The sequence below is a fragment of the Thalassophryne amazonica genome, chromosome 11, assembly GCF_902500255.1.
Source record: "Thalassophryne amazonica chromosome 11, fThaAma1.1, whole genome shotgun sequence".
Classification (NCBI taxonomy): domain Eukaryota; kingdom Metazoa; phylum Chordata; class Actinopteri; order Batrachoidiformes; family Batrachoididae; genus Thalassophryne; species Thalassophryne amazonica.
In genome coordinates this window covers 69,411,898-69,437,630 of record NC_047113.1, presented here as the reverse complement: position 1 = coordinate 69,437,630, position 25,733 = coordinate 69,411,898, and the positions used below count along the sequence as shown (strand labels likewise).

Genomic DNA, 25,733 nt, shown 5'->3' with positions numbered 1-25,733 from the left:
TCTTGGTCCAGTGAAACATCAGCATCAATTTGACCAGTTAACGCTTAGCCTAGGCTCGTGTGTCATACATCACACTGACAAAGTGAAGAACCTTGGGGTAATTTTTGATCCTACATTGTCCTTTGACCTCCACATTAGAAATATTATGAGGACTGCTTTCTTCCATCTGTGAATGCTGCTGCTGAGACCCTGATCCATGTGTTTATCTCTTCTAGATTGGACTACTGCAATGTTCTATTTTCTGGTTTACCGCAGTCCAGCATTAGGGCTCTCCAATTGGTTCAAAATGCTGCAGCCAGACTTTTGACACGAAGCAGAAAGTTTGACCATGTAGTATCCTCACTATACCATCACCAAAGAGCCGGCTTTCTCTCAAGAAATCACCTTTAATACGAAGTCAGGTAACATACTGCTATTTTTTAGGAATCAGCCGAAACAACACTCGGGGTCACCGAACATCTCCCAGCACACTCTGCTGGTATGGAGTGGTGACACCAGGAAATCATTTTATAACATCCCTCCCCTCTTAAATTGAAACATATCCCTAGTTTACATTCACCATGAACTGCAACAATCTGGTTCTAAAACAAAACTCAAACCACAGTTGTCCCAATTTCAGTTTTCGCTGGCTCAACCTCTAACCTTTATGTGTAACCCGCAAGTTCAACAAAATACACTACTGTCAATCTCCCCCCCCCCCCCCCCCCACTTTTTTTTTTTTAATCTGTCTGGGTGTTTAGCAATACTCACTTAACAAAGTCCTTCATGTATGCTGGTTGTTTCCTGTTACTGAGAGAACGGAACAAGCTTGTTGTTGGAGAACCAACAGCTGCACTGCTCTCTGTTGTAGGCAAGATTCTGCCTCACTCTTGCATAGGACCTGCATCCTGTCCTATTGTGGTTGATGCTGGTGTGGTTGTCACATGCTCCTCCTTTGGCACGAGATCCGGATTCAGAACTGACGGCTGCGACTCTTGTCTGGTGAACAGCTGATCACCATGTCATCTGACCAGTTTTCCATCTCCTAGTAGCACATTGTAGGAAACGGGTCCTGTAGTCTCCTGTATCAGTCCCGGTATCCATTTTGGTCCAAATCCATAGTTCTTTGTATAGATGGATTTTCCTGCCTCAATGTTGCATCCACTGTAGCCAAGTGCTTGCTCACAGGGGGTCGTTTTGACCGTTGGGGTTTTACATCATTATTGTATGGCCTTGCCTTACAATATAAAGCGCCTTGGGGCAACTGTTTGTTGTGATTTGGCGCTATATAAAAAAAAAATTGATTGATTGATTGAAATGCGAAATATATTTTTCTGAAAAACATATCTATCTGAATTTTATTATCAGGATGGCAATCAATATTGTGCAGATTCTCATTTTTTAAACAGCCTTTTAAACATAACCCAGATTGACCAAAATTTGTAATTTGTATAAATGACAAATAAAATACAAAATAGTATTCTAATCACACTAACTGTGATTGTTCAAATGTATACAAAATTGTCTAGTTTTAAATGATTCAGTGTATTGTATTAAATGTAGCTGTGTATTCAATATGAAGGGGGAAAAAACTTATGTTCTGAATTTTATTTATTCTTTTTTTTTTTTACATTTTCAGATTAGAAATACAAGTATCTGTTCAATGTATGGTCACCTCCTTAATTGTCTGATGAGGGACGTTAAACTCTGTTGTACAACACTGCATTCTATAATATATGTCACTCAGATGTGTATTGCCAGTGGTGTCACTAAGATGGTGTCACTCAGAATTTTAATGATCCCCAACAAGGCTGGGTATCATCAGCTTTCAAATGGAATTATTTAACTTTGACACATAAGAAAGAAATGGTCCAAGAATATTAAGTTGAGATGAAATGATTTGCTTTTGTTAATTTTGTGAGAGGTGCGTTGACATCTTAAAATCTTTGGGGACAGACTGTCCACATCCCGTCTGATTGATTGATCTTTAGCAGTGTTTTCTCGGTCTACACAGACCAACTTTGAGAGTTTTCATAAGACTGCATTGTTCATCATAATCATGCTGAATTTTGTGATATTAAAGTAAACTCCCAGTGGAACTACAAGCTAAATGAATACTTTTTTTTTCTGCACAGAGCTCGACTAGGTTCACGCATTGGTGCTCTGGAATTTTGTTGCAAGCACAGTGTACTTTACCGTTTACTGTGCTGCCATGAATAACAGGCCGAGGGTGTACGCCAGAGCCGTCCTACCAGGTACCACACTCTTTCTGCTGAAAGATGACCCGAACCTCTACTTATTGATGGGTGATTCTTTAACTATGGGCGCTATTGGCCTTGTAAATGTAATTTCCACCACACCATTGCCTTACAATATAAAGCGCCTTGGGGCAACTGTTTGTTGTGATTTGGCGCTATATACATGTGCTCTGTCACTGTTTATCTCCATAGAAACTACCCAAACAATCTTTCATACAAACTGTTTAAAGGGACATTACAGTGTTGTGGTGGAAATTACGGCAATAGTGTGGGACAACTACATTTTGTTTAAAAAAAAAAACACAACAGTTGTATGACATTGAATACCCCAATTATTTTTTTGATTATTTTACTGATATTTTATTCAGAGATATTTTAAAACATTAAAAAAAACGTTTCTTTACCATTCATTTTTATCATTGAAGATCAAAAGTCTGGGTGTGGGACACGCACAAACGGCAATATTTGCATATAATGATGGCTGAAAAAAGGTGAAAAAGTCATCATAGCTACTAGAACAAGTTCGTAACACACTTTCATTGTAAAGATAACTATAAAAGTATGAAATTTCCCCTTTTTTCTGTTTTTCATACATATGATCAAAGGACATAAGTGCCCGTAGTCTAGAATCACCCTGATATGCTGAACACTTTCCACTGAACTGTTTTTTTACATGCATCTGAAGAACAATCTTTGCAGATCAAACTTTTCTAAAATCATTAATCTACACAAAGGTACCACCCTGTTTCTGTTGAAATATGACCGACCCTCTGCTTATTGATATGCTGAACACGTTCCACTGTTTCGAAGAACAATCTTTGCAGATTAAACTTTTTGAAATCATTAATCTCCACAAAGGTACCGCAGGTGTAAATATTGTACAGACCTGGAAAAAGTGACCAAACTGTTAATCAGGAATGTTTGTCCAGCAGGTGCACCATAACTTTGACTGTGAATGATGACTTCCTAAAGCTGCTTTAGTTTAATCACTATGGAATAATTGATTAGAGGGGACCAATGCAGCTGAAACCTGCCTGACAGTCAGAAATATAACACAATGGCATGACCTCTGATCATAAAATGCCTTAATCTTCCAGTCCAGGTGGAATTTGTCACAGTTCAGCCTAACGAACCAAGGCCACAAGGATGAAATGTGTAGAGCTTATGAGCGAACAGGTCAGCCATATGTACATGGTAGACTGTGTGCACATATACAGTAGTGTTCAGAATAATAGTAGTGCTATGTGACTAAAAAGATTAATCCAGGTTTTGTGTATATTTCTTATTGTTACATGGGAAACAAGGTACCAGTAGATTCTCACAAATCCAACAAGACCAAGCATTCATGATAGCACACTCTTAAGGCTATGAAATTGGGCTATTAGTAAAAAAAAAAAAAAAAGTAGAAAAGGGGGTGTTCACAATAATAGTAGCATCTGCTGTTGACGCTACAAACTCAAAACTATTATGTTCAAAGTGCTTTTTTAGCAATCCTGTGAATCACTAAACTAGTATTTATTTGTATAACCACAGTTTTTCATGATTCTTTCACATTTGTGAGGCATTAATTTTGTTGGTTTGGAACCAAGATTTGGTCGTTTACTAGTGTGCTTGGGGTCATTTTGTTGAAACACCCATTTCAAGGGCATGTCCTGCTCAACATAAGGCAACATGACCTTCAAGTATTTTGACATATCCAAACTGATCCATGATACCTGGTATGTGATATATAGGCCCAACACCATAGTAGGAGAAACATGCCCATATCATGATGCTTGCACCACCATGCTTCACTGTCTTCACTGTGAAATGTGGCTTGAATTCAGAGTTTTGGGGGTCATCTCACAACTGTCTGCGGCCCTTGGAGCCAAAAAGAACAGTTTTACTCATCAGTCCACAAAATATTCCTCCATTTCTCTTTAGGCCAGTTGATGTGTTCTTTGGCAAATTGTAACCTCTTCTGCACGTCTTTTATTTAACAGAGGGACTTTGCGGGGGATTCTTGCAAATAATTAGCTTCACACAGGCGTCTTCTGTCACAAGCACTTACAGGTAACTCCAGACTGTCTTTGATCATCCTGGAGCTGATCAATGGGTGAGCCTTTGCCATTCTGGTTTTTCTTCTATCCATTTTGATGGTGGTTTTCCATTTTCTTCCACGCGTCTTTTTTTTTTTTTTTCCATTTTAAAGCATTGGAGATCATTGTAGATGAACAGACTATAATGTTTTGCACCTGCATATAAGTTTATCCCCTCTCCAATCACTTTTAATCAAACTACGCTGTTCTTTCTGAACAATGTCTTGAACATCCCATTTTCCTCAGGCTTTCAAGGAGAAAAGCATGTTCAACAGGTGCTGGCTTCATCCTTACATCGGGGACACCTGATTCACACCTGTTACCAACAAAATTGACGAACGCCACACTATTATTGTGAACACCCCCCTTTTCTACTTTTTTTTACTAATAGCCCAATTTCATAGCCTTAAGAGTTGCATATCATGAATGCTTGGTCTTGTTGGATTTGTGAGAATCTACTGGTACCTTGTTTCCCATGTAACAATAAGAAATATACTCAAACCTCGGATTAATCATTGTCACATAGCACTACTATTATTCTGAATACTACTGTACTGGACAAAGCCTGCATGATGTCACCTGTGGATTTTCAATAGAGACCCGGAACAGCAGATATGAAGCCCGATATCTGATTGTCACCGTGTTGGCATCTGTTAATCATGTACTCTAAAGGAGTGGAGCATGGGTGGCTCAGCCTGAAGATGTCCCTCCAACCAGCTAAGCTACACAGGCAGCCTTAGTTCAGGTGTGTTTATTAAAACATTTTTGGGGGGGACTTTGGGTGGTGCTCCTGTTTAATTTGGGTGAAGTTTAAAACTTATAAGCTGCTTATTTTCTAAGTCATTAAAGGAACCTAAAGAATCAGAACTATCCATAGCTACTAACATGTGATAAACCTTTCACTCAGCATAAATAGGCAGCAGGGATGTCTAGATCAGGGGTGGCACTTGTTCCAGAAAGGGCCAAGAGGGTGCAGGTTTTCTCTTGTAGCCACTGACTCCACCAGGTGATTTCATTGATTAACTGATTCCATCTGCTCAAGTGATAGTAATCAGTGTGGATCGGTGGCTGCAAAGAAAACCTGCACTCTCTTGACCTTTCCTGGAACAAGTTGCCCACCCCTCTCTAATGATCTTGGGGATGTTCATCACCAAGCTGTAATATTTCATGTCTTTGTAATAAAGTTTTCCAAACGAACTGACACAGCCCTCCATAATAGCCGCATCAGTGAAATACCAAAGTATGGTGAGGTCTAACAGGGGTGGAGTCATTGGCTCAGCGGCTATCAAAGTGACCACACACCTCGACTCATACAGATCTTTACAGTTAAAACATTTTAAAACATCAATCGGGCAGGGGTGTGGCCAAGTGGTTAATGCGCTTGGTTTCAGTGCAGGAAGGTTCCGGGTTCGTCCCACCCCTGCCACATTTCTCCATGTAATGTGGAGTTGCGTCCAGCATCCGGCGTAAACCTGTGCCTATTCAACAGCGCTCCACCTTGGATTGCTGTGGCGCACCCCGAGGTCACAACAAGTGAGCAGCCGAAGGGACTTACTAGGAATAAACAAATTGTGCCCCATGCAGTCCTCTTGGAGGAAATGATCTAGAGACTGTCTTTTGTACCAGGCTGTAACATATTTGTCTGCTCTCAAGTTGGACATTTTAACGTTGACTGCTATGGGAATGTTTTGTTTTTGAGCAAGCCTCAGTGGCCAGTTAAGGAACTGCACTTTTTCAGGTAGGGGCTTCTGCTCTCGCTATCAGTTTGCCGCTTGTTACATACAAGCACTTGCAAGACTACATGAGGCTCTGCTTAACTAGCTCAATGAACATGGAATCATTGTCTTACACATGCAACAATGGGAATATGTTTCATGTGTTCTCAGAAGTTGTTGAACTCAAAGGTGCACTTTCTTTCCTTATGTGTACAGTTGTGTTGCCATGTTTCTTTTCCTCCTCAGCGCTCTTGTCTGGACCTACTGTGGGCAATTGGGGACATACTGCTGGTATTTATCGAGCAACTACCTGAGTGCAGTTGTTGCATTCCCGATTGCCTGTGCAGTAAGTAAAATTGCTGTTTAACAGCTACAGCTACTCTAATTGGTTGACAGTTCACTTTTCTTAGGGATCCGGTCTGGTTGCAGCTCTGTGGGATCTGTTGTCTTCAGAGAAATTAAGGTAAAGGACAAAACTCTCCTCCTAAATCACTCTCCAAAAGCGAGTGGGAGACAGTACGTGTTAACCTACACAGCTAACCATAGTAGCTCTGTTCTCTTGCCTGCAAAACCACCTCGACACGTTTTAATCCAGATCATAAACAAATCCCAAACACATGTACACTTTCCACCACATGGTCACCTTTTTCTTAGCGTTTCAATTTGTTTGCGTGTAATTTGACCAAAAACCCATTGAAAATACTATGGTTGATACCCCAGAAGTAGAGAAATTCCGTCATGTCATATTTTACCCCTTTAGCTCCTGCCCCCAAACAAGACTACAGTAGTGTCCTATAGACCTAGCTGGCAGCAGAGTCACTGTCTCTTGATACTCCAAAATGCCTGCTCTGAAAATGAATGGCAAGTTGGCAGTTGTAGCTAATGTGGCCGTAGAATAACAATTTTAAAAATTTAATGCAATGCTAAAATACCCTCGGCTGTATAAGCATAAAAATAGGAAACGGAATGAGTTTTTGACCTCTTAAAACAGGTCAAGGTTAGCAATCTTTAAACTTGTCCAGGATCTGGTTTCAAGAATGTTCCCTGTGAATTTGGAGACCCTGGCAGTAACAGGACTGTACTTATGCTGACCATGGACGGCTGGCCTTCGCAATACCCGATGGCTGTATTTTGGCCTTAGATAAAAATAAGTGTGTAATTCAAATTCAAGCTAAATATTTTGCATTGTAGAGAAAACACCTTCTGTGCAACTGTTGGCTACATTTCTATACAACTGTACGAGGAAAAGTGAGCAATGAAGGAATTTGGTGTCTTGCTCAAAGGCACATCAACAATGAGGGCTTAAATCTAGAGGGGAAAACTAAATGATGTTTTATGACTTGGTTTACAACATACTCAGATAGATGCTATTTATCTTTTAGGGCTTGGCCAACTGCTGCATCTTCTCTTGGCCTCTTGTATCGTTGTGGCGGGCTCCCTGCTGACTGCCTTCTCAAAGCTGTGATTGTGTATGGTGTTAAGTTGAAACATCATACTGTGATTATTTGTTGCTTTTGACTGACATACTAACATTTGACAAACTGCCATCTTTACCAAAAAAGGGCAGAAATCAGAAGTGCTATTTGGCAGCTTCAGAAAAGTCAGTAACTTTGAGATGTCAGGCTGAGTGGCTGGAGAATATTATTGTGATATGAAGGTTAAAATATATATTTAAAGAAAACATTGAACTTGGTAAAATATTGTAACTTAATTGTCAATAAAATTAACTATTTGATTATTCTTTTGTCCTGTCATCACAATTTCCAAGGTAATTGCCCCCCACCTATGACCATGCAGTCATAAGTTGGCCTCACTGGTAGCCATTAATGTTATTATTCATGACATGGCACCAAAAATGAAACACAATAATAACTATCTTCCTAATTCTTTATTTAGACTAATAAAGTCACTTCACATTTAATTTACCAGAGATGCACTTTAATGAGGCCCTGATGTCTGGTACAAATGGTGACGCGTTCCACATCCATAAATATGGCATTTCCTCAAACTTTAATCTAGATTTTTAAACTGGTCAATTATTTTTTTTTTTTTTTTTTTTGGGAACAATTTCAATGAGTAATTGTACTTGTATCTCCTCCTTGTCAAATTGCAATGTACATGATTGGGCTTTGCTTTAAGGGCACTAGTATTTTGAAAACATTCTTAAAACTGGATCATTTTGCAGTACATTTGCACATCCGTCACATTGGTACATATTTGACTGCTGTTGATGTTACATACAGTAAATGTAATCCAATGACAAACAATTGGAAAATGAGATGTAGTGTAACTCGGTTGATTGACAATTGGTATATTTTATAAAAAATCCTGTTTTTCTACAGATACTGTTTTACAAAAGTCTTGGCATGCAGCTGCGTTTTATTCTTGTGAAAGCAAATCGGACACAAACTTAAACAGCTCAAGTGTGATTTGGTCTTTGAGAAACAGGCAGAATGTGAGCGGATGTTAAACACACATGGGGCTTTTGTAGTGGCTGACAATCTGCAAATGACGGTTCACTGCAATCTTTCTTTAAATGACTGATCTGGAGTAAAATTGATGACAGCTGAACAGTTACATAAGGTTTTTCAGAATATTTTTCCTCATTTAAATGAACTATTAAATTGTTTAGTCTGCAGTCAACAAAAGATGGCTATTTTAATGATGCTGTAGCAGTGAGGAAAAGAGGATTGTCATGACGGCTTGCTGCAGAAAATGTCCATGCTATGAAGAAGAAATTGGGCAAGTTTCTTCAAATTCAAATCAGGAACTTTGTGTGTGTGTTATTTATACCCTAATGTACTGTAAAATCCATGCATACTGCAGGCTTGACAGACATCTCATGAAACTCTCCTCACTTTTTCCACATCATTCCAAAAAAGTTGTCAAAAGTATCGCACCACAGCAAGTTGAGAAACTGAGTTTATATACTTTTAAAAATATATATGAAACAGTTTATCTTCCCATTTTGGGGCGGCATTGAAGTAATTTTTTTTTTCCTTCTAAGCATTAAAAGCTTATTTTCTTCAAGCGTGTTTAAATCCACATTGAACACTCGCACCAGCCAATATGATCCATCTGGCAGATGTGGCATATCACAGTGCTGTTTAAAGAGCATGATTATTGCACACGTGTGCCTCATCATAAAAGCTGAATCCTAGACTTAAACTTCAGTTTGCCCGTCTAATATAAGGGATTCTTTAACTACAGGCCAATAGTGCCTGTAGTTAAAGGCCAATGGTGTGGTGGAAATTACATTTCCACCACACCATTGCCTTACAGTATAAAGCGCCTTGGGGCAACTGTTTATTGTGATTTGGCACTATATACATGTGCTCTGATGTCACTATTTATCTCCATAGAAACTACCCAAACAATCTTTCATACAAACTGTTTAAAGGGACATTACAGTGTTGTGGTGGAAATTACGGCAGTAGTGTGGGACAACTACATTTTGTTTAAAAAAATCACAACAGTTGTATGACATTGAATACCCCAATTATGTTTTGATTATTTTACTGATATTTTATTCAGAGATATTTTAAAACATTAGAAAAAACGTTTCTTTACCATTCATTTTTATCACTGAAGATCAAAAGTCTGGGTGTGGGACAAGCACAAATGGCAATATTTGCATATAATGATGCTGGAAAAAAAGGTGAAAAAGTCATCATAGACTACTAGAACAAATTTCTTAACACACTTTCATTGTAAAGATAACTATAAAAGTGTGAAATTTCCCCTTTTTTCTGTTTTTCATACAATATGATCAAAGGACATATAAGTGCCCGTAGTCTAAGAATCACCCATAAACTGGTAATGTTGCATAAATTCGGTGCCTGAGGGAAGGCTGCAACCTGCTGATTTAACAGGTCTGTCTTGAAAGTGCACAGGAGTGTATAAGGTTTGATTAAAAATGGCAAGCTGATAAGGGGCACAATCATTTAGTATCTTTCAGTGGTGTAACAGACCATAAATGATCTGTGACCAGGTGAAGCATGGATCAATTGCAAAGTTTACATAACGGTGTGAAATAGAAAGTGATTCTTTTGAAAGTAAGATGGGTCTTGTTGAAAAAATCAAACTAAACTCATTAGTGTGAGCAGGTAGAAAGGATTTGTTTTTGTTCCCTTTAACATTTACGTTCACTTGAGCACAGACGGCCTCTGTTCAACTCGAGGTAGCCTGGTGCAAGATTGACACACGGAGTCCAAGTGCAAGAAAGAATACCTTTGAAATACCAGGAATTCAGGATACTATTGGCTGTACCATCACAAGCCAAGTATGGGAAGGACTGAGGTGTGTGGGTTTTTTTTTTGTTTTGTTTTTTTGGCAGGGTAGACCGACCCCCCCCCCCCCCCCATATGCAGAATGAGCAGTTTGATAATACAGCAGAGGTACCAGTCTATACCTGACTGAAGAGTAGTTACCCAGTTATATTTTGTAAACTTAAAGGGGCAGCACTGGAGTTGGGGTTTCAAGTATGGTAGTTTTAGGCTTCAATAAACTATTGGACCCAAGAATGCTCTTGTTCCAGCTTTTAAAAGTTCTGTATGATTGTGCTGAAACTACCAAACATGTTGTTTCCTTGTTATATTTTGTTTCATGGTAATGTACTGACTGAGGATTTATGCAGTGATTTCACACACCTATCCAGTAAGTGGCGGTGTGCACTTTAGAAGCTGGTTTACAATCTACCAATAAATAGTTTAATTTGTGTTCAGCATGTCAAGACCTCCTTCCAGTTGTAACTGGAAGACCTCAAGGGTCCCTTCACACATAGTGCCAAGTTTGTTCGACGTGCGCATGGAGGAATTGTATGCAAAACACATAGAATCGTAGCTGCCTCTAATGCCTTGTACACCTGTTGCTACAACTATTTGCTCACACCAGTGCCTGAAAGACAGTGTTCACTGTGCTAACCCATTGCACCCTCTCGCAGCAGGTGTCGGCCAAACTCCAGGTGACATGCACAAACATCTAACGCCGCTCACATGGCACTTAGAAATATGTGGCCAGTCGCAGTCTTGGCACAACAGACTGCAGACAATCATTGTCATACTTGCAGTGAAATTTGCCTAAGTTCCCCATGAGTGTGACTTTGCAAACACACATTGACACGTGGTGTGTGCACTCCACTGACAGGTGTGGCTTCTGACAAAAGCAGCTGTGGGGATCTGTCGTTCTGGACATCCCAGCTGGACAACACCTACTAACTGTCCACTGTGAGGTGTGTGTGTGTCTGATTGCTGTACTTACGTGGACATAACATATATCACCACTGTGATATGTTTCCTTCCCACTGTGGCCAAGTGCTTGCTCATAGGGGGTCGTTTTGACCGTTGGGGTTTTTCATGATTGTTGTATGGCCTTGCCTTGCAATGTGGAGCGCCTTGGGCAACTGTTTGTTGTGATTTGGCGCTATATAAGAAACAAGTTGATTGATTGATTGATCACCATGGAGATGAGCTGCAGCTGGTGAGCTCGCGCAGGGCGTGGACATTGACAGCCTGCCAGGTTGAAACGGACGTCAGATCAGAACACGCAGAGGGCAATCTGACCACATCACCCACGTGAGCTCTGTTACACATGAGGTGGTGTCTCTGCTGCAGTGTGCCGTCCACAAGACACACGTGTCAGGCAGAGCACGCGGGGTGACTGGACGCACTGACCCAGTAGATGCGGACATGATCAGAGTACAACTGCTTCTCATTCATGTCATTCATGACTGTATGTCAGTGACCATGGGCCATCACCAGATGAACAGACAGGGCCTTGAGGTCGCCCTGAATTGAATTAATAAATACATTAAGCTGTCTTAACAAAACCTGAGTTTTCAACTGGAGACAGCCTGTGCTTCCACCCCCAGTCCAGAAATTCTCTGGCCATCTGGAAGATAAGCCTGAGGCTCCCCCTTTAGGCCTCAACACTGTTTCGCAGAGAAAAACAGAACTATAAATCGAAGTACTTCAAAAAGGAGTCCTTGCCTGGTTTATCGGTTAAATTCCGGTCATTATGAATTACATGACATAATTGCTTCACATCAGATTCTGAGCTTCTCCAGGCCAGGAGAACCCAAATTTTATGACTTCAAGCCTAGGACAGAACCACTCCTCATTGCTGGGGGACCCTTCCCCCATGATAACACGTGGTCAGAAAACTTTGTCTTTATTTAGGTGTAAGTAAAGAAACAAGACATTCTTTTAAAATAAAAAGAATTGTACATCCGTATTTTTTATTCATATACAGTAAGTGCTTCAGAATAATAGTATGCTATGTGACTAAAAGATCAATCCAGGTTTTGAGTATACGAGGGCTGTCAATAACGTACGGTCCTTTTTATTTTTTTCAAAACTATATGGATTCATTCATATGTTTTTACGTCAGACCTGCTTGAACCCTCGTGCGCAGCGTGAGTTTTTTCCACGCCTGTCGGTGACGTCATTCGCCTGTGAGCACTCCTTGTGGGAGGAGTCGTCCAGCCCCTCGTCGGAATTCCTTTGTCTGAGAAGTTGCTGAGAGACTGGCGCGTTGTTGATCAAAATTTTTTCTAAACCTGTGAGACACATCGAAGTGGGACACGGTTCGAAAAATTAAGCTGGTTTTCAGTGAAAATTTTAACGGCTGATGAGAGATTTGAGGTGATACTGTCGCTTTAAGGACTTTTCCCACGGTGCGAGACGTCGCTGCAGCGCTCTCAGCCGCCGTCATCAGCCTGTTCAAGCTGAAAACCTCCACATTTCAGGCTCTATTGATCCAGGACGTCGTGAGAGAACAGAGAAGTTTCAGAAGAAGTCGGTTTCAGCATTTTTATCCGGATATTCCACTGTTAAAGGAGATTTTTTTAATGAAAGACGTGCGGACGGGTCCGCGCGTGGGACGCCAGCCGCAGCGACGCCCGCCACAGGAAAAACACCTCTGTTTGAAAGCCTTAAGGACAAGTTGGAACATGTCCCTGCCTGTTAAACAATTTCTCATATACTCACTCCACTGAAAGCCATCAAAAGCCGCCTGGATTTTACAAATGGTTATCAACACGGAGGTGTTTTTCCTGTGCCGCCGCACCGCGTCCGCTGCGTCCCGACGCGCGGATCCGTCCGCACGTCTTTCATTAAAAAAATCTCCTTTAACAGTGGAATATCCGGATAAAATGCTGAAACCGACTTCTTCTGAAACTTCTCTGTTCTCTCACGACTTCCTGGATCAATAGAGCCTGAAATGTGGAGGTTTTTCAGCTGGTGAACAGGCTGACTGACGGCGGCCTGAGAGCGCTGCACGACGTCTCGCACCGTGGAAAGTCCTTAAAGCGACAGAATCACCTCAAAACTCTCTCATCAGCCGTTAAAATTTTCACTGAAAACCAGCTTAATTTTTCGAACCGTGTCCACTTCGATGTGTCTCACAGGTTTAGAAAAAATTTTGATCAACAATGCGCCAGTCTCTCAGCAACTTCTCAGACAAAGGAATTCCGACGAGGGGCTGGACGACTCCTCCCACAAGGAGTGCTCACAGGCGAATGACGTCACCGACAGGCGTGGAAAAACTCACGCATGCTGACGTAAAAACATATGAATGAAATCATATAGTTTTTGAAAAAAATAAAAAGGACCGTTACTTTATTGACAGCCCTCGTATTTCTTATTGTTACATGGGAAACAAGGTACCAGTAGATTCAGTAGAGTCTCACAAATCCAACAAGACCAAGCATTCATGATATGCACACTCTTAGGCTATGAAATTGGGCTATTAGTAAAAAAAAAAAGTAGAAAAGGGGGGTGGTTCACAATAATAGTCGTGTGGCATTCAGTCAGTGAGTTCGTCATTTTGGTGGAACAAACAGGTGTGAATCAGGTGTCACCTATTTAAGGACGAAGCAAGCACCTGTTGAACATGCTTTTCTCTTTGAAAGCCTGAGGAAAATGGGGTGTTCAAGACATTGTTCAGAAGAACAGCATAGTTTGATTAAAAAGTTGATTGGAGAGGGGAAAACTTATAGACAAGTGCAAAAAATTATAGGCTGTTCATCTACAATGCTCTCCAATGCTTTAAAATGGACACACAAAAAAAAGAGAAACACATGGAAGAAAACAGAAAACCAACCATCAAAATGGATAGAAGAATACCAGAAATGGCAAAGGCTCACCTATTAAACACTCCAGGATGATCAAAGACAGTCTGGAGTTACCTGTAGTGCTGTGACAGTTAGAAGACGCCTGTGTGAAGCTAATTTATTTGCAAGAATCCCCGCAAAGTCCCTCGTTAAATAAAAGACATGTGCTGAAGAGGTTACAATTTGCCAAAGAACACATCAACTGGCCCAAAGAGAAATGGAGGAATATTTTGTTGACTGATGAGTAAAATTGTTCTTTTTGGGTCCAAGGGCTGCAGACAGTTTGTGAGATGACCTCCAAACTCTGAATTCAAGCCACAGTTCAAAGTGAAGCATGGTTGTGCAAGCATCATGATATGGGCATGTTTCTCCTACTATGGTGTTGGGCCTATATGGGTGATTCTTAAACTACGGGCACTTATGTCCTTTGATCATATTGTATGAAAAACAGAAAAAAGGGGAAATTTCACACTTTTATAGTTATCTTTACAATGAAAGTGTTAAGAAATTTGTTCTAGTAGTCTATGATGACTTTTTCACCTTTTTTCAGCATCATTATATGCAAATATTGCCGTTTTGTGCTTGTCCCACACCCAGACTTTTGATCTTCAATGATAAAATGAATGGTAAACGTTTTTTCTAATGTTTTAAAATATCTCTGAATAAAATATCAGTAAATATATCAAAACATAATTGGGGTATTCAATGTCATACAACTGTTGTGATTTTTTTAAACAAAATGTAGTTGTCCCACACTATTGCCGTAATTTCCACCACAACACTGTAATGTCCCTTTAAACAGTTTGTATGAAAGATGTTTGGGTAGTTTCTATGGAGATAAACAGTGACATCAGAGCACATGTATATAGCGCCAGATCACAACAAACAGTTGCCCCAAGGCCTTTATACTGTAAGGCAATGGTGTGGTGGAAATTACTTTTACAAGGCCAATAGTGCCCGTAGTTAAAGAATCACCCATATATCGCATACCAGGTATCATGGATCAGTTTGGATATGTCAGAATACTTGAAGAGGTCCATGTTGCCTTATGCTGAAGAGGCCATGCCCTTGAAATGGGTGTTTTAACAAGACAATGACCCCCAGCACACTAGTAAATGAGCAAAATTTTGGTTCCAAACCAACAAAATTAATGCCTCACAGACATGAAGAAATCCATGAAAAATTGTGGTTATACAACTAAATACTGGTTTAGTGATTCACAGGATTGCTAAAAAAGCAGTTTGAACATAATATTTTGAGTTTGTAGCATCAACAGCAGATGCTACTATTATTGTGAACACCCCCTTTTCTACTTTTTTTTTTACTAATAGCCCAATTTCATAGCCTTAAGAGTGTGCATATCATGAATGCTTGATCTTGATGGATGTGTGAGAATCTACTGAATCTACTGGTACCTTGTTTCCCATGTAACAATAAGAAATATACTCAAAACCTGGATTAATCTTTTTAGTCACATAGCACTACTATTATTCTGAACACTACTGTATAAATTCTGTGTTGTATTGATTAATTAAACAAAATGTTTTGCATGTAATCATTCCAGTTTATTGACATGTGCTTATTTTAACTGATGTGATTAAGGGTGATCTTTCTGCATTATTATGTTGATGGTGAAATATTCTGTTTATCCAAAAGATGTGTCTGACTAGTAATAATGTGTGTCCATTTGAATGTCTGAGAACAAATAGATACCAGAATTGTTAATGTTTAAATAGTTGAATCATATGTCTTCCCTTTGAGGACATGAGGTTTTCTGTGAGATTACAACACCCTAAATGGGCAGAGTTTAATGACATAAATCCCCTTTAAAAGTTTAGGACAGAGCCACAAATGCTCTCTTAAATCCTCTCTCTGCTGCTCTTGCTCCTGATTTTCTCTCTTTCTTTGTTAAACGCTTAATTTTTATTTTTGGGCCAAGGCCCCATTGCTAAGCTAAGCTGCCACGTGGCACTCATTCATTCATACTTTATTTTTGACAAACTTAAAGTTTTAACCTGACACTTTAAGGTGCATCATGTCTTTTGAATTCTTAAGAGAACTTCCAAGCTGAGCTTTTCAAACTAATAGCGAATTTACAGAAAAGTGATTCTCCTTTTCTGCGGCTATTTTGTTTTTCAACACTTTTAAAGTTTTAAACCTTTTTATAAATTCACAAAAAACTCTTAATCTGGTTCCACCAAACTTTTTAAAAGCTACCAGAAACCATTTTCAACAAACACCTTCTATCTCTGGGTTCCTGCAAGCTGACGATGGAGCTGATTTCAAAACCGCAGCCAACCTGTCTGTAAAGCCGGCCGACACAAGCCGTTGGATCGCCGGGGAGACCGCTGAGTTACCCCTTGACCCAAGTGAGCTCACGCTGCCCAGAGCATGAACATCAACGACGGACGGATGGATCATCCGAACCATCTCTTCAAATGGACCAGCTAAGTGACCCAGTTAAAGGTTCCAGAAAAAGGGTTTGTTGTCTATGGATACAAAGTGGCTAATTTGAATTCTCCTTCTTTTTAAACATATTCATGTTTGTTTAATAATTTCTTAAAATTAATTGGTTTCTAAATTCATCACTAAATTCCAATCAGATGTATTTACTTAAAAGTCTTTAAGCTTTATCTCTCTTTCTTCCAACGTCTCATGAGTAAGAAAATTGTGTCCATAAATGAACTTATTTAATCACTGTCTATGAAAATGCCAGTAAACCGTTCATTACTTGTAAATAAATTGTAAATATTTCTACTGTGGTTTATTTGTGTTCAGAAGGAAACCATTGGTTAATTGTATTGGGAATTCATGACTTTCAGATCAGACTGATTTAATTAAACTGAGACTGATTAATTAATTTGAGATTAAAGTAAATATTCTATAAATAGGTGGTACCCCGAGTAATAATTAAATAATGAGTGTTAAACCCTAAATTGTTCATTATTTTGGTGACTCATCAGATGGGACTAATCCGATCTAATTCAATTTGGGAGTTTACCTGCTTATTCACTACAATCTCTATGGTCCACCGGTGTGAGCCGATCCTGAATATTTGTAAATTATATTACATCTTTTTGTTCCCCGTGTGGAGGCTCTAATCAATAATAAATAAATACGCTACATCATACTTGTATACGTCGCTTGATAAATGCAGTGTTTTGGTATGGTGTGTGATTTTATTTATTTATTTTTAGGAATACTTCCATGTCCTTCCTGATATGAGGCAGATTCCTGCAGTTTTCAAAGGACAGCTCTGTAGTTCAGTGGTAAAGTTTCTGACTGGCAATCAGAGGTTTTGTAAGGTGTGGGTTCGCATCCCGTGGGTGGTGTGTTTTTTTTCTCTCTCTATTTTTATTTACTCCACTTAAGAGGCGCAATGTGGTCCTGCAGGTACTGGCTGGTTTTTATTTATTCCACATAAGTGGCGCGATGTGGTGGACCTTGCCCTGCTACTGCTCGAAAGACACCGTTGTGTGCATGAAATCTTGCACTGGGATCGTGCACGCCTGCCCATTGGCGTGATGTTTCGTGGTGCGCTAATTCGAACTGTTTCACCATATTTGACCAAACTTCGCACTATGTGTGAAGGTGCCTTAAGGAGATGACCTCAGGTCATCCTGACCAGATGACTGAGCCACCTTGGCTAGCTCTTTCCAGTGCAAAGAAGCAGTTGTTGTACTCGGTCCTTCCCAGATATTTCAGCTTCTCACCCTGTCTGTTAGCCTAGATACCCCATAGAGGAATCTCATTTCACTACTTGAATCTGCGGCTTTATTCTTTTGGTCATTACCCAAAGTTCATAACCATATGCAAGGATGAGGGTGGAAATTGAGGCTCACCTAAGTTCTTCACCATGACTGTCTGGCACACTGTCAGCAAAACTTCTCACACAGCCCGAGTTTAGTCTGTTGATCTCATGCTACAACTTATTCTCAAAAACCAGAAACAAAGGTACTTAATCTCCTCCCCTTGGGGCAATAACTCCGCCCTTGACCGAGAGGAGACAATTCATCCTTTTCCAACAGAGGACCATGGTCTCCGATTTAGAGCTGCTGATTCTCAGCCTAGTCACTTCACGCAAACACCTGCTATCACGATCCGGATAAGTGGCACAAAATGAATGACTATTAAAATGGCTTGTTAGTTGACCTAAAGGTTCTTCTAGGAATCTTGTGCATCAGTTTTTACGTCAAGTGAGGTGACATATGCACACAAAGCCACTACGCTGAGAGTAATGCCTTCACTATGTGCAAAAATTGAGAAATACGATTGACACTGTGGCACCACTATAATTTTAGAGAAGGGATTCATAATATGATATTGCCAATATAATCTAAAGCCATGCTGTCTGGAAACAATTTCAACCCATGAGGGGGAGGGAGGATTCAAGGGATCAGATGTTCTGACCAACATTTGGTAGATTTGGAAGTGATTGACAAGATATCAGGGCTACACTCACAGAAATATTTAATCCTAACTTTTAAGATTTATGTAATTTTATTACATGCCAAATTCCCATTTACTTTTTTAGATAATTTTAATACAAACCTACCAAATAAACCTTACATGATGCATATTCATTACTGTAATAGATCCTATTCATTTGAAATGCATAATCCTCAGCTTTATGTATGTAGTATTAATACAATATAATTACTCTAAATCAATAATAATGACAGTATTTGTTTAAAATACATAAAGTATATTGCTTGAATTGCATAATAATTATGTTACCTATACAAGATAAATGGCATAGGTAACATTATTATTATGCAATTCAAACAATATACTTTATGTATTTAAATAAATACTGTCATTATTATTTATTTAGAATAATTATATTTTATTAATACTAAATACATAAAGCTGAGGATAATGCATTTCAAATAGGATTTATTACAGTAATGAATATGCATCATGTAAGGTTTATTTGGTAGGTTTGTATTAAAATTATCTAAAAAATTAAAAGTAGATGGGAATTTGTCATGTAATAAAATTACATAAATCTTAAAAGTTAGGGTTAAATATTTCTGTGAGTGTGTATTGTCTGGGAGACAAAGTAACACAATTTCAATTCTCAATATGTCTGTGTATACATTGCAGAACTGACAAAGTTGACTTGTTCTCTTGCACCCCTATTGTTCTGTATTCACAGCAGGACCTTAAAATCTGTCCTTGCAGGGACAAACAGTCACTGCAGAGAATCCGACACAAGACTTATATGCTCACAATTCTGGTAACTGTGTTGTCGATCACCTGAAGAGTAATACTGGGAAACCAGAAGACAAAAATCAGTTCTTTGAGACCCAAAGGAAATGAATCGGTGTCTCGATATCAGCTGTACACAGACTTGGTCTAATATTGTAATGTTATGCATCAGTTTACTTACAGACTCTTCAAAAAATAAAATCTGAAGGTTAGATTGTGCATATTTCATGAGTTGCTCATGCTATATCTGAGTGGACTATATGCAAAGTTAAAAGCAATTTATTTGATAGAATATCTGCATACTGATAGGCAGGTTGGACAATCGGAGAGTTTGTCGATGTTCATTAAAATGTATGATTCTATCCAATAGTTGCACAGTAGTGAGTCAGTCGGTCTCTGATTTTGGAGGGCTTCATATGCAGACTGAAATAATAAGAGGACAAAAGATTTATTCCGTTGGACTTTTCAAAAAGAAGCAAGCATCGGTCTCATTAATATGAAAATGACACTTGAGCTTGTGCCCATTCATCTTCTCAGGCTCTGCTACACAAGAAAATGACATGACCCAAGAAATTGAAATTAGTGACATGCGTCTTTGTATTAAAGTGTTTCAAGTCAGCAGAATTGGCATTTATGTTACTTAAAAAAAACCCTGCAGTCCAGCAATGCCAGAACCTGATTATTTTAATAAAAATTGTGTTTTGTCAAGCTGGGTTTCACAGTATATCTGCTTTTTTTGTTGTTGTAGTTGTTACTTTATATGCCCTTAATAAGTTTGATTTTGGGTTTTTTGCAAAGTGTCAAACATTAAAGATACTGGATGGGCAGAGCTGCATGGTTCAGTGAATCCAGAAAGTATTCACAGCACTTCATTTTTCCACGTTTTTTTATGTTACAGCCTTATTCAAAATGGATGAAATTCGTTTTTCCTCCTCAAACGTCTACACACAATACCCCATAATAACAATGTGAAAAAGATTTTGAGTTTTTTGCAAAATTACAACTAAAAATAAAATAAAGAAATAATTTAAATAAGTATTCACAGCCTTTGCCATGAAGCTCAAAATTGAGCTCAGGTGCATCCTGTTTCCACTGATCATTGTTGAGATGTTTTTACAGCTTCATTGGAGTCCACCTGGGGTAAATTCAGTTGATTGGACATAATTTGGAAAGTCATACACCTGTCTACATATAAGGTCCCACAGTTGAAAGTGCATATGAGAGCACAAACCAAGCATGAAGTCAAAGGAATTATCGACAGACCTCCAAGACAGGATTGTCTCAGGAGCAAATCTGGGGAAGGGTACAGAAACATTTCTGCTGCTTTGAAAGTCCCAATGAGCACAGTGGCCTCCATCATCCATGAATGAAAGAAATTGTGATTCACCAGGAGTCTTCCTAGAGCTGGCTGCCCATCTAAACTGAACAAACAGGGGAAAGGGGCCTTAGTCAGGGAGGTGACCAAGTTCCCGATGGTCACTCTGCATTCCTCTGTGGAGAGAGAACTTTCCTGAAGGACAACCATATCTGTAGCAATAGACCAATCAGGTCTGTATGGTAGAGTGGCCAGACGGAAGCCACTTCTTAGTAACGGACATACGGTTCTCTTGGGCCCACTGTGTGTTAAATTATTAATCTTTCTTTAACTTCTGGATCTGTTCCTAAATGTTTCAAATCTGCAGTGATTAAACCTTACTTAATTTTGACCCTATTGTATTGAAAAACTATCGGCCCAATGTCAAATCTGTCATTTGCTCTAAAATTCTGGAAAAGTGGTTCACAGCAGCTCGTGGACTATCTTACTGAGAATATCTGTTTGAGCCACTACAGTCTGCTTGTAGAAATATCATTCCACAGAGATGGCTCTCATAAAGTGGTGAATGATCTTCTGCTTGCAATGGATTCGGACACCACTACGGTTCTGGTGCTGTTAGATCTCATTGTCTGCATTTGATACCGTGGATCATCATATTCTACTTGATAGCTGGAAAATCATTTTTGGGATTACTGGGAGTGCCCTTGCATGATTGAGGTCATACTTGACCAGTCATTCTCACTGTGTTTTGTACAGTACACTAACTCTAACTTTAGTGACATGAATTTGGGGTTCCACAGGGGTCCCATCTTAGGCTCCCTGCTTTTCTCCCTTTATATAGCACCCCTTGGGCACATATTGAAGCATTTTGGGATTACCTTTCACTGCTATGCTGATGATACTCAGTTATACATGCCGATAACTGCTGGTAATCTCATTCACAACAAAATCCCTAGAAGATTGCCTTGTATCAGTGAGAAGGTGGATGTCTAGAAAATTCCTACTTTAAACTCTGATAAGACTGAAATGATGGTTCTTGGTCCAGTGAAACATCAGCATCAATTTGACCAGTTAACGCTTAGCCTAGGCTCGTGTGTCATACATCACACTGACAAAGTGAAGAACCTTGGGGTAATTTTTGATCCTACATTGTCCTTTGACCTCCACATTAGAATATTATGAGGACTGCTTTCTTCCATCTGTGAATGCTGCTTGCTGAGACCCTGATCCATGTGTTTATCTCTTCTAGATTGGACTACTGCAATGTTCTATTTTCTGGTTTACCGCAGTCCAGCATTAGGGCTCTCCAATTGGTTCAAAATGCTGCAGCCAGACTTTTGACACGAAGCAGAAAGTTTGACCATGTAGTATCCTCACTATACCATCACCAAAGAGCCGGCTTTCTCTCAAGAAATCACCTTTAATACGAAGTCAGGTAACATACTGCTATTTTTTAGGAATCAGCCGAAACAACACTCGGGGTCACCGAACATCTCCCAGCACACTCTGCTGGTATGGAGTGGTGACACCAGGAAATCATTTTATAACATCCCTCCCCTCTTAAATTGAAACATATCCCTAGTTTACATTCACCATGAACTGCAACAATCTGGTTCTAAAACAAAACTCAAACCACAGTTGTCCCAATTTCAGTTTTCGCTGGCTCAACCTCTAACCTTTATGTGTAACCCGCAAGTTCAACAAAATACACTACTGTCAATCTCTTCCCCCCCCCCCCCCCCACTTTTTTTTTTTTAATCTGTCTGGGTGTTTAGCAATACTCACTTAACAAGTCCTTCATGTATGCTGGTTGTTTCCTGTTACTGAGAGAACGAACAAGCTTGTTGTTGGAGAACCAACAGCTGCACTGCTCTCTGTTGTAGGCAAGATTCTGCCTCACTCTTGCATAGGACCTGCATCCTGTCCTATGTGGTTGATGCTGGTGTGGTTGTCACATGCTCCTCCTTGGCACGAGATCCGGATTCAGAACTGACGGCTGCGACTCTTGTCTGGTGAACAGCTGATCACCATGTCATCTGACCAGTTTTCCATCTCCTAGTAGCACATTGTAGGAAACGGGTCCTGTAGTCTCCTGTATCAGTCCCGGTATCCATTTTGGTCCAAATCCATAGTTCTTTGTATAGATGGATTTTCCTGCCTCAATGTTGCATTCCCTAGCAAGTCTGTCATGATATGCTTTTGAATTGTTTGTTTGGTCTCCACCTTCTTTTTAAGATCTGGGTGTATGAAATCAAGTGTACACCTCAATTTTCTTCCTATCAACATCTCAGCAGGTGACAATCCCGTTGTTGAGTGTGGCGTGATACAATAGCTAAACAGTGCCCTATTTAACTTTGTCTCTACTGTATTACTGCTACTCTTTTTCATGAGATCTTTAAAAGTTTGCACAGCTCTTTCAGCTAAACCATTTGAAGATGGGTGATACGGTGCTGATGTCACATGTTATTCCATTCCTTGTTATGAACTCTCTGGTTTATTCACTGACAAAACACTGTGCATTGTCTGAGATGATCATCTTGGGATACCATGCGTGCTAAAACAGTTTTGAAGACAGTTTATTGTGGTTGCTGAAGTGGATAAAGTCACTGGGTATATAGTAGTGTTCAGAATAATAGTAGTGATACGTGACTAAAAAGATTAATCCGGTTTGAGTATATGTCTTATTGTTACATGGGAAACAAGGTACCAGTAATTCAGTAGATTCTCACAAATCCAACAAGACCAAGCATTCATGATATGCACACTCTTAAGGCTATGAAATTGGGCTATTAGTAAAAAAAAAAAAAGTAGAAAAGGGGGTGTTTACCATAATAGTAGCATCTGCTGTTGACACTACAAACTCAAAACTATTATGTTCAAATTGCTTTTTTAGCAATCCTGTGAATCACTAAACCAGTATTTAGCTGTATAACAACAGTTTTTCATGATTTCTTCACATCTGCAAGGCATTAATTTTGTTGGTTTAGAACCAAGATTGTGCTCGTTTACTAGTGTGCTTGGGGTCATTGTCTTGTTGAAACACCCATTTCAAGGGCATGTCCTCTTCAGCATAAGGCAACATGACCTCTTCAAGTATTATGACATATCCAAACTGATCCATGATACCTGGTATGCGATATATAGGCCCAACACCATAGTAGGAGAAACATGCCCATACCATGATGCTTACACCACCATGCTTCACTGTCTTCACTGTGAACTGTGGCTTGAATTCAGAGTTTGGGGGTCATCTCACAAACTGTCTGCGGCCCTTGGACCCAAAAAGAACAATTTTACTCTCATCAGTCCACAAAATATTCCTCCATTTCTCTTTAGGCCAGTTGATGTGTTCTTTGGCAAATTGTAACCTCTTCAGCACATGTCTTTTATTTAACAGAGGGACTTTGCGGGGGATTCTTGCAAATAAATTAGCTTCACACAGGCGTCTTCTAACTGTCACAGCACTTACAGGTAACTCCAGACTGTCTTTGATCATCCTGGAGCTGATCAATGGGTGAGCCTTTGCCATTCTGGTTATTTCTCTATCCATTTTGATGGTTGTTTTCCGTTTTCTTCCATGTGTCTCTGGTTTTTTATCCATTTTAAAGCATTGGAGATCATTGTAGATGAACAGCCTATAAATTTTTGGACCTGCGTATAGGTTTTCCCCTCTCCAATCAACTTTTTAATCAAACTACGCTTTTCTTGTGAACAATGTCTTGAACGTCCCATTTTCCTCAGGTTTTCAAAGAGAAAAGCATGTTCAACAGAAATCTGGCCAATTTTTTGGGATCCTCCAAACTGTGACTGTCTAGCGTTGGGACCAGGAGGCAGAGCTGTGGTCTTATACACCTCTCTGCAGCTTCTCTCCCCCTGCCATCCCCCTATTACCCCATCCCCGTAGAGACGGTGCCTGCTCCCAGACCACCAATAACTAGCAAAAATCTATTTAAGCATAAAAATTCAAAAAGAAAAAATAATATAGCACCTTCAATTGCACCACAGACTAAAAACAGTTAAATGTGGTCTATTAAACATTAGGTCTCTTTCTTCTAAGTCCCTGTTGGTAAATGATATAATAATTGATCAACGTATTGATTTATTCTGCCTAACAGAAACTTGGTTACAGCAGGATGAATATGTTAGTTTAAATGAGTCAACACCCCCAAGTCACACTAACTGTCAGAATGCTCGTAGCACGGGCCGGGGCGGAGGATTAGCAGCAATCTTCCATTCCAGCTTATTAATTAATCAAAAACCTAGACAGAGCTTTAATTCATTTGAAAGCTTGTCTCTTAGTCTTGTCCATCCAAATTGGAAGTCCCAAAAACCAGTTTTATTTGTTATTATCTATTGTCCACCTGGTCGTTACTGTGAGTTTCTCTGTGAATTTTCAGACCTTTTGTCTGACTTAGTGCTTAGCTCAGATAAGATAATTATAGTGGGCGATTTTAACATCCACACAGATGCTGAGAATGACAGCCTCAACACGGCATTTAATCTATTATTAGACTCTATCGGCTTTGCTCAAAAAGTAAATGAGTCCACCCACCACTCTAATCATATTTTAGATCTTGTTCTGACTTATGGTATGGAAATAGAAGACTTAACAGTATTCCCTGAAAACTCCCTTTTGTCTGATCATTTTTTAATAACATTTACATTTACCCTGATGGACTACCCTGCAGTGGGGAATAAGTTTCATTACACTAGAAGTCTTTCAGAAAGCGCTGTAACTAGGTTTAAGGATATGATTCCTTCTTTATGTTCTCTAATGTCATATACCAACACAGAGCAGAGTAGCTACCTAAACTCTGTAAGGGAGTTAGAGTATCTTGTCAATAGTTTTACATCCTCATTGAAGACAACTTTGGATGCTGTAGCTCCTCTGAAAAAGAGAGCTTTAAATCAGAAGTGTCTGACTCCGTGGTATAACTCACAAACTCGTAGCTTAAAGCTGATAACCCGTAGTTGGAGAGGAAATGGCGTCTCACTAATTTAGAAGATCTTCACTTAGCCTGGAAAAAGAGTTTGTTGCTCTATAAGAAAGCCCTTCGTGAAGCTAGG

The 25,733-nt window shown here is 39.5% G+C and overlaps 1 long non-coding RNA gene across 1 annotated transcript; it reads right to left on the bottom strand.

The window, feature by feature from the left end:
• Positions 1-10,853: 10,853 nt before the first annotated feature.
• Positions 10,854-25,168, bottom strand: LOC117520969. Its single transcript, XR_004563833.1, has 3 exons — positions 25,158-25,168; positions 24,932-24,935; positions 10,854-10,948 (listed from the first exon to the last, which is right to left on the bottom strand). It is a non-coding gene; the product is annotated as an uncharacterized LOC117520969 (long non-coding RNA).
• Between the last annotated feature and the right edge of the window lie 565 nt (positions 25,169-25,733).